An 8124-nucleotide genomic window follows, 5' to 3' on the forward strand; every position below is an offset into this window, starting at 1 on the left:
GCATGAGCTGGATTGATGCGGGAAGCCAGGCCCGCTTTGTGTGGTGAGGCTTTGTCTCACTGGGGCCGTCTTTGATAAAGACCCAGATGGTATTCAAGAGCTGGTGGACAAAGGTCTCAAGGTGGGATCTCAAGGACAAGGGTCTAATGGTTCCCAAAGGCAGCAAACCAACTCAGCTTTCTTGCTCAGGACCATTGAAGTGCTGAAGAGCATCAGTGCTCAACCTCACCCCAGCTGAAAACAGGTTTTTGAAAGTCAAACTTAGTGACTTTAAACAAAGTGCTCTTGGGAGACACCCCAAGCTTATCCTTGTATATAATCTTTTTATTCTTTTCTCTCATTTCTTTTTATGTTTTAGGATCTTTTGATGGGTTTTGTGAGTTGGTCTCAGATTCCAGGTGATTTTTGGAGGACATAGCTCAGTGATGAATGGAATGGAGCATGTGAGAGGGCTGAGAGAAGTGTTTAGGGACTGAAAAACTTGGAGAACGTCTCAGTGCTACCTAGGTGTGCGGTTTGGATCAAGACAAGACCAGGCCGCAGCAAGGGAGTTCAGGCCAAGCAAAATCCATCTCCAGTGGTGTCTGGCCTCATCTGGTGCAGATACTCACTCCCCTTTTGCACAAGAACCACACCAGGTATCACTCCATACACTTGTACATGAGCATTTAGCATTTTTCTTTATCTTTTGCATTTCATGTTTGATTTTTTTTCTCTTTCTCATGCTTTTATAACACAAGGGACTGTGTTATTTAAGTGTGGGGGAGGGGTTTTGTGTTTACTAATCATGTTTATTCTGATCTTATTTTCCTTTTCACTTTGAGTCTCATTTTGCATTCATCTAAGTGCATATAAAAAACCAAAAAAATGGAAAAATCTGAAAAAATTTTCACAAAAAATGCTCATGTAGTTGCATTCACATTTCAGGTTGAGTCTAGTTTGCATTTTCATATAGGTTGCATCATATGCAAATGGGAGTAATGATAGGTTCTTTCCTTGAGAGTACATCACTTTGAGAATTTGGATTAAATATGCTTGTGAAATGACTTCTGTGCTTGCAAAGCTTGAAATGATTTGAATCTGAGAAGCAAGTTTGAATTGAACTCAACTCTAATAAGTGAAAACCTTGAACTTGACTTGAAATTATCTTTGATGCATTGTTTGAATAAGCTTGTGGATACCTATATACATATTTGAGCTAGAATCCTGTTTTTACCACCCTCTTCCTTAGCTCAAATAGCTGAGTCCACATCTGGATCAGTTTTCCTCACCTTGAACCCATCCTTCCTTCAAGCCAAATGTTTGTGTGTGATTGAAAGGCCACCTTGGATCAAACTTAGCAGAAAGTGTTAGGTTTAGAGCGACAAGGGCAAGTCTCATTGAGTGTTAAGTTCCATCATCAAGGAGCTGAGAGATTTGGTGAGAACTAAGTGTGGGGGAATACTTGTTGGTGAGTGGAAAAAGGAGAGATGAGTGGAAATAAAAGGAGAATGGTGGGAACTAGGGGATAGAAAAAGAAAAGAAATCAGTCTTGGAGTTTTGAGTCAAGAAAGTGAGCTCTAGTGTTTTGAAAAGAAAAAGTCTAGCCTCTAAGTGAAAAGAAAAGAAAAGAAGCCCAAGAGCTCAAATGTTTTAAAAAGAAAAAAAAGAGGCTAGAAGTTACAAAAGAAAGTGAAAAAGAGCTATGTAAAGTTTGAACTCCAAGATTGAGTGTGAAAATGAAAAGTGAGTCCCCTAGTGAGAGGAAATTAGTGTGGAAAGTGAGGTTCTTGAGAGGTTGAGCAAGTGAGAAAGCTTTGAGTAGAGTGTGGGGTGGGATGAGTCCTTGCCCTTGTATGCATAGGTTGCTTTTTACCTTTAGCATTCTGCCAAAGTTTGATCATTCAAAGAGAGATCCCCTTGCTGCATTAAACCCACTCAGGCGCTGATGAGATCATTTTAGTCTCATTACCTCACCCTAGCCAAACTTTGCTTGTTTGAACATTGCATCATTTGATCCACTTGGTAAAGAGCTTAATGAATGTCAAAGAGTTGAGGAATAAGAGAACTTGTGGAGATTACTGTTGAGTTGATACATCAGAGTATGGTCTTGCATTGCATATTGAGCATGAACTTGAATTCTCTTAGTTGTCACTTTTCTCTTTCAAAGGAAATATGAACTCCCAATGCATTCAACCTCTCTCTCTCATTTGTTCTTTTTGCTTGAGGACAAGCAAAGGATAAGTGTGGGGGAGTTGATATATTCATAAATTGCATCATTTAATGTACATATTCTAGTCAAAATCATGTCTCATTTGCATGCATTTTAGGTCTTTAGGCATTGTTTTAGGACTTAGGAGATTGCATTAGGTCCAAGAGAGTTTTGCATGTTTTGGAGTGTTAAACAGGTGCTTTTGGAGCCAATTTGGAGTGGATGATGTGATTCAGATGAAGAAATGGAGTTGGAATGATCAAAAATGGTGAAAAGGAGCAATTTTGGGTTTCTCGGCAAAATGGTGTACTGAAGGTCGAAGGTTCTCGACCAAAATCCTTCCCGCGGGTAGCTTTCTCGGCCAATAACACGTACCGCGGTCAAGTCTCTCGGCCAAAATCTCCGGGTGCAGACACGTTTCCGAAATCGCCTGTCCGGGGAACCTTCCGGTCAGATTTAGCTGTCGGAGTCTTCATAAAGGTTGGAGATAATTGAGTCAAGAGTCCATAACAGTTGGAATCAAGGCATTTGGACCACAGAACTGAAAGATATGGTAATCGGAAGACGAACAGGTCTCGCACTCATTCCGGAGCAATCCGATACCCCTGAATGATCGCCTGTCCGGGGAGCCTTCCGGTCCGATTCAGACGGCGGGTGCTTCATAGAAGTTGGAGAGCATTGCATCACGGTCTCTTAGCAAGTAGAATCGTGGAATTCGGACGCGTGAGCAGAGAGATAAGCTTGTCGGAAGGAACCCCAGTCTCGCAGGTATTCCGGACCGAGCAGATCAGTTCTAAAGGATGCGAAGGACGGTGCACTTCCAGGCCGATTTAGTTTCCGGGTCCTTCATGAGAACCATAGACATTTGAGCCTTCTTTCCAGAACGTCCAAGAGCATTCAATTCGGATCTATGAGCAAAAAGATACAGTCTCCGGAATGGACACATGTCTAGACGCCTCTCTCTGGTCGTGTACATGCACTGCAAAGATGTGCCCTCCAGGAAGCCTTACACTTCCCAAGCACCGAAGCTTTCTTCACAAAAGTTGGAGATAAATGAGTCCTCTGTCTTCTGCCTTCGAAATCATTCAATTCGGACAAGTCTCATAGGAGTTACACTCTCCGGAATGCGAAGTGGTCTAAGCTGCTCTGGATGCTGCGAGTTGGAGAGGAAGGAGACCAAGCCGCAGCAACACTCGCAAATCACTCCGACTTGAGCCTGCGACCTAGGTGCAATAGAGACCAACCCGCACTGTTTGTACATTCCCCAGAAACCGCCTTAGCCCTGCGAGTTGGAGAGGAAGGAGACCAAGCCGCAGCAACACTCGCAAAACACTCCTACTTAGGCGTGCGGCTAAGACAAGGCGATTCAGGCTTCACAAGACAAGTCTTCATCTACTGCGACTTAGGTGTGCGACCTGGGACATACTGGACTGACCCGCAGGATTTCCACTTGACCCAACTGAGCCGGGTCAGTACCCAGTTTGTCCTGGGCTGACCCGGTCCATTAGCACTAGGTATATATAGTTTTTTGGGAGAAAAACCCAAGGAGGTTATCTTCTACTTAGTTTTCTCTCTAGTTTTCTTTCCTTTTGAGTGTAAAAACGTTTTTGATTAAGAGATATCTGAAGGGATTTGATCATTCCAAGTCTGTTTCTTATCATCTCATCATCTCATTTCTACTTCTAATCATGATTAACATCATCTCTTGCAAAAGATTAGATGTGTTCTTCATGATTAGTGAGTAGTCATCTTTTAAACTTCTAGGTGTGTAGATTAGGGTGCTTAGATGTTTGATTGGTGATGTTTAGGGTTTAGATTCTCATTCCATTTCCTTAGTTAGTTGCTCCTAATGCCAGATTTCCTTGGGAAAGTGAAATCTGGGTTCATAGGCATTTCATGCACCAAAAGTGTTTGATGAAATGCCTGAATGAGCTAACTTAAGGGTTTATGCCTTTTTCATCATGGGAATGATTTGTTAAATGCATGAATGACTTATTAGAACTGTTTCTTAATGCTCATTGATTCATATTTCACAAATGATGATTTGGTTTGAAAGTGGATTAGTGTAGAGATTAATGCCTTCATGAGAGGATTAGTCTAGATTAGAGTTCTAAGTTGAAATGTTTGAGATCATGTGATTGCTTGTTATGTCTTTCTGTATAAGATTCAGTCTTCTTGGTTGAGAGATTGTTTGGTCACTTATTAGGCTTGATGCATTATGCTTGCTGATTGCTTGATTATATCTAATGGTTGTTAGACTTGATTAAGTGATTTGCAAAGGGATTATTGTCATGGGAATGAATTAATCTGATTAAGAAGCCTAGACTAAAGAGTAGCAAGTGTTGCATTATGTTCTTAGCATCATGATTCAATATCTAAAGCACCCTAATCAATGATCACATCTAGAGGTTTAGCTTTTATCATTTGCTTAATCACCATCATCTTGTTTTGTTTGCTTGCTTAGTTCATTAATCATAGCTTGTTTGTTTCTTGTTTTATGCTTTCTTGTTGCTGGTTTCACAAAACTCATCTTTGATTACTTGACTTAAGAACCTATCACATAAACTAGTGCCTAACTACCACACATATGGATTGACACCCCTTATACTACTTTGACAAGGGGAATGATAACCCATCTAAGGCTTTAAAAACCTTAGTTATCATGTGCGACTTGGGCATGCGACTTGGGAAGCTCCTGACCAACTCGCACACTCGACATTTTACCCAATAAAGCCGGGTCAGGACCCGGTTTGTTCCGGGCCAACCCTGTTCGTTTTAGGACCTATATATAGTTTTTTTAGGGTTTCACCCCAAGGACTTAAGCTTTATTCCTCATTTTCTTTGCGTCTTTTGTGTCAGAAAACTTCTTTTGAAGAGAAATATCTGATTTTAGGCGTTTTAATCAAGAGATTCAGAGATTCTTGAGTGTTTAACGCTGTCTTCTTCTTAATCTATCATCTCCATCTTCATTTACACACTTCTAATCATGGTTAACAACACATCTTGCAAAGGATCTAGTGTGTTGATCATGATTAGTGAGTAAACCCCATATTAAGGTCTTAGATATGTAGATTAGGGTGCTTAGGTGTTAGATTAGTGAGTTTAGGGATTAGATCATTCATATTCCATTCTCTACAACCTGTTCTCTATGCTAGATCCATACACATAATATGTGGTCTAGATTCTGGGTATTTCATGCACGAAAAGTATTTGATGAAATGCCTGAACCAAGGTTGTTAGAGGTTTAAGTATTATTCATCATGGGAATGATTGTTTATATGCTTAAATGACAGATTAAACTGGTTCTTAATGCTTGTTGATCCATGTTTCACTAATGATGATTAGGTTAGAAACTGTTTTAACATAGAAGTTAATGCCTTCATGAGAGGATTAGCTTAGTTAATGATGTTTAAGTTGAATGGTTTGCTTGATCACATGATTCATTAGCTCACTAGTTTCGCACCAAAGGCACCCTAAGCCACTATCATGTCTAAGACCTTTCTCATCATCATACATACATTCTCATCTCATTTAGCTTATTTACTTGCTTGTTTAAGTTGATCATTAGCTTTAATTCTTGTTCTAAGCTTGTTTAGTGTAAGTAACATCAAAACCTCACTCATTTGGCTTGAATTAAGAACTGATCCTGCATCTTAGTGTCTATACATGATGGATTGATACCCTTTGTACTGCAAAGTGACAAAAGGGATTGATAACCCCTCATTTAGAGCCTTGAAAACTCTGAGCTATCAATTGGCACCGTTGCCAAAGTGTGATAGCATTAAGATTGTGTCATTTCTTGAGATCAAGCATTTTTTTTTGTGTTTTCTAATTTCTTTCAAGTTCTGGTTGTGAGTTTCAGGTGGATGAACACCAGGTCCAGATCAAGAAGCTGTGGTCCACCTTTACCCTTAAACGACAACATTAATCTTTTGGTCCCAAGGAGGAGAAGGGATAGGCGTGGAAGACAGACTGATCAGGCTGACATGGAAGATCAAAGAGAGCATGTGGTTGACATTGAGCAACCGGCTCAGGAGCAACAGGCTCAGGGTAATGGAGTTGGTATTGCAGCTGGTAATGGAGCTGGTCAAAGGTTCCATCAGGGTAATGTTCAGCAGGAACAAGAGCATCAACAGCAAGCTTATGTCCACCAAGGACAAGCTCCAGCTCATCAGCAAAGGCATCAGGCCAATGTACAGCAAAGACAACAGGTGCACCACCAACAGCCCTTCCAAAACCAACCAAGGATATATGAGCAGCCACAGGTCTATGTTGGTGAGAATGACAGGGCCAATGCTCATCAGTATGGAGCTGGAATTCAAGCACCACCTGTGCAAAGCAACAATTTTGAAGTGAAGGCATCCTTATTGAATATGGTCCAAAACTCAAAGTTCCATGGATTGACAATGGAAGATCCCTTGGAACACTTGGATCAATTTGATAAAGTGTGTGACTTGACAAAGATAAATGGAGTATCAGAGGACAGTTTCAAGCTCAGATTATTCCCCTTCGGTCTTGGTGACAAAGCACACCAATGGGAGGAGAATCTCCCAAGAGGCTCCATTCAGACCTGGGAGCAATGCAAGCAGGCATTTCTGTCTAAGTTCTTCTCAACTTCAAGAACAGCAAAGCTAAGAAACCAAATCTCCAGCTTCACTCAACATAGCAATGAGAGTTTTGGTGAAGCATATGAGAGATTCAGGAGCTACACCAACCAATGCCCACACCATGGGTTTAGTGAGGCTTCTCTTCTCAGCACACTGTATAAAGGAGCTCTTCCCAAGATAAGGAACCAGCTGGATACTGCCTCCAATGGAAATTTTATGGGAAAGGAGATTCATGCTGCTTTAGAGCTGGTTGAGAACTTAGCAATGAGCAATGATACATATGGAGAAGACTTTGATAGAACCAATAGGAGTGAGAGTTCAAGTAGGAATCAAAGGTATGAGAAGGACGTTAAAACACTTGAAAGCAAGTTGGACAAGGTGTTATTGGCCACTCAAAAGCCAATGCACTTTGTAGGAGAGTATGATGAACTTTCTCAATGCTTTGAGAACATCAGTGAAGAAGGTCTTACTCAGGAAGAGCTAAACTGTATTGGGAATCAGAGGTTCCAAAGGTATCAGTATGCCAATTCCAATCAGAACCTTTCTTACAGGAATCCCAATGTAGCAAACCCACAAGACCAAGTCTACCCTACCTCTCAAGCTCCACATAATTTTGTTCCCAAGAACAACTTTCAAGGGTCTTTTCAACCAAAGAATCAGTTTTCTCAGAATCAGGGTTACAATCAGCAGCAGCAACCACTTCAGAGTTCTGGTTTCAGTTCACAGCAGCAGCCAAAGGCATCACCAGGGTTTGGTCCACCACAATTCCAGCAGCAGGCGCCAGTTCAACATCAGTTTCAGTCAGCACCTGTTCACCAGCAGCCACAGATGGGTTCAGATATGGTTGGGATTCTACAACAGCTGCTTCAGGGTCAACAAGTGTTTGCAAGTCAGTACGCATCTATGCAGCAGGACATCAAGGAATTGAAGCAAAATCAGGCCTCTAGCTCAAGGAACCAAGGCCAACTACCTGGTAAGCCTGAACTAACCCCAAGGAATATGCTAAGGCCATTACACTGAGAAGTGGCAAAGAGTTACCTGTTATTGAGCACAACAATGTGATCATTGAGGACAATGATCAAACTGAGGGGGAGGCAGCCTTAAAAGATGATCAAGTTGCTGAAAGATCAAGGAAAGAAAAGGGTAAAGAGGTGGAAAAGGATCTTGAACCAGAAAAGCTATAAGTCCCACCACCTCCATACCAACCCAAGCTCCCATTTCCAGGGACATTCAAGAAGCAGCTTGTAGACAAGGCAAGAGCTGTATTTGAGAAGGCTCTCAATGAGACAGCACTCACAAAGCCTCTCATTGATGCATTTCTAATGA

The 8124-nt window shown here is 41.4% G+C and overlaps 1 non-coding gene across 1 annotated transcript; it reads right to left on the reverse strand.

Annotated features, from left to right (window-relative positions):
• Positions 1–6819: 6819 nt before the first annotated feature.
• Positions 6820–6926, reverse strand: LOC112084746. The gene has a single exon (XR_002898407.1). It is a non-coding gene; the product is annotated as a small nucleolar RNA R71 (small nucleolar RNA).
• Between the last annotated feature and the right edge of the window lie 1198 nt (positions 6927–8124).

The sequence above is a fragment of the Eutrema salsugineum genome, unplaced genomic scaffold (assembly GCF_000478725.1).
Source record: "Eutrema salsugineum unplaced genomic scaffold, Eutsalg1_0 scaffold_4, whole genome shotgun sequence".
Lineage (NCBI taxonomy): Eukaryota > Viridiplantae > Streptophyta > Magnoliopsida > Brassicales > Brassicaceae > Eutrema > Eutrema salsugineum.